The sequence below is a fragment of the Balaenoptera musculus genome, chromosome 12, assembly GCF_009873245.2.
Source record: "Balaenoptera musculus isolate JJ_BM4_2016_0621 chromosome 12, mBalMus1.pri.v3, whole genome shotgun sequence".
Lineage (NCBI taxonomy): Eukaryota > Metazoa > Chordata > Mammalia > Artiodactyla > Balaenopteridae > Balaenoptera > Balaenoptera musculus.
The window spans coordinates 28,776,956-28,778,696 of record NC_045796.1 but is presented as its reverse complement, the minus strand read 5'-3'; positions in this window follow the sequence as shown (position 1 = coordinate 28,778,696).

Sequence of the window (1,741 nt, the reverse complement as noted above, 5' to 3'; positions counted from 1 at the left end):
CAATGAGTATATCATCCACACAACAGAAAGCACACATCTGTCACAGTTTTGTCTAGTCAGCCTAGGAGAACTTTTTGTACTTTTCATTGCCTTAGTAAACTCAGTCTCCCCATGACCATGTCCCCCAAAATCCCAAGGACAGTAAAGCTTCATGGACAGTTGGCAGATACGCAGACGAGAACGCTTCCATTCCTCGCACATATCAGAGGATTAAATAGTCAGCCAACCATATGACATGCCTAGGAGATATTTTTAGCTCTGTTTTAACCTGTTGAACTCCGGATAGCAGCTTCTGTATTTTTATCTAATGTTATGCTTCCTTTGAGGCAACAAGTATAGGGCAGTGAGGTTTAAAAAAAAAATACAAACTAACAACGTTCAAGAAAACAATCTAAAATAAGCATCTGTGTAGTGATTATAAAAATATACAGATTTCCTTTCCTTCTACTGGTAACGTTGAAGCCCACACATCTGTGATGTGTCTGCATGTGATGCTCATCTAGGCACATGCTTCTTTTCCATTTAACCTTTTAGGTCGTATCTGTTAGATTCCCCCCTCCCCCCGGCACGTGATCAGTGCAGGATTTGTTGCTTTCTCATGTTGAAGCACAGTGATAATTCTGTTTAACCCTTAATTCAAATATAAAGGGTAATGACCATAGGTGCCATAATGAAGTATGTCCAAAGATTAGCTGGAATTCCTGGTCCTGGTTCTCTTACTAAGTCAGGCTCGCTAGGCAATGTCTAAAAGTGCCCTTAGTCACTTTCTCCTCTGCTAAATGGGCATGACAGTGTCGGTTCTTCAACTGACAACTGATTGTAAGTTCAGTGACGACTTGGACCTGGCTTTATTCACTGCTGTAATCATCTGCTCGGCTGCCATAATGAAACACCACAGACTGGGTGGCTCAAGCAACAGAAATTTGTTTTCCCAGAGTCCTGGGAGGCTGGAAGTCCAAGATCAAGGTGTCGGCAGATTGGGTTTCTTCTGAGGTCTCCCTGCTTTGCAAGCAGATGGCCATCCGCCTTCTCTCTGTCTCCTCACCTGGTCTCTCCTCGGTGTTTCTTTGTGTGTCCAAATTTCTTCTTCTTATGAAGACACCAGTCAGATTGTATTAACGCCCACCCTAATGGCCTCATTTTAATCTAATTACCTCTTTAAAGGCTCTACCTCCAAATACAGTGCTGGGGGGGTTAGGACTTCCACATATGAATTTTGGGGAGACACAATTCAGGCCATAACAACCACTGTATGTCCAATAACTAATTTAGAACCTGGCACATGGTAGCAACAGGTGTTTGTTGAATTACTACAAGAACCTTGAGAATGTCTTTGGTGAGGCACGTCACTTAAGTTTCCTGTATGGGTTAATCCAGAGCATTCACTTTTTAAGCTTCTTTTCTACCTACACATTTTGCTCGTCATTGATTGTGCAATGGAAAGAAATCCAACCCATATAAGATTTGTGACATCCCGCTTCCATAGAGACGAGGCTGCACGGAAGCACATCTCTCCCACTGGCAGGTGCAGAGACTGTCACTTCCATGTCGCATTTGCCTGCTCCCTGTCAGGCTCACGATGGTGGCCGACTGTAAACGTAGTGGTGGTAATGAGGCTCCCCCAGCTGTCATTCCCCAGCCCTCCTCCCAGCAGATGCTTAACCTCACCCTGTGGAGGCATGCATCTCTCTGCTTCTAATAGTTTCCTCAAATTGGGAAGAAAAAAACTATAACCCACCAA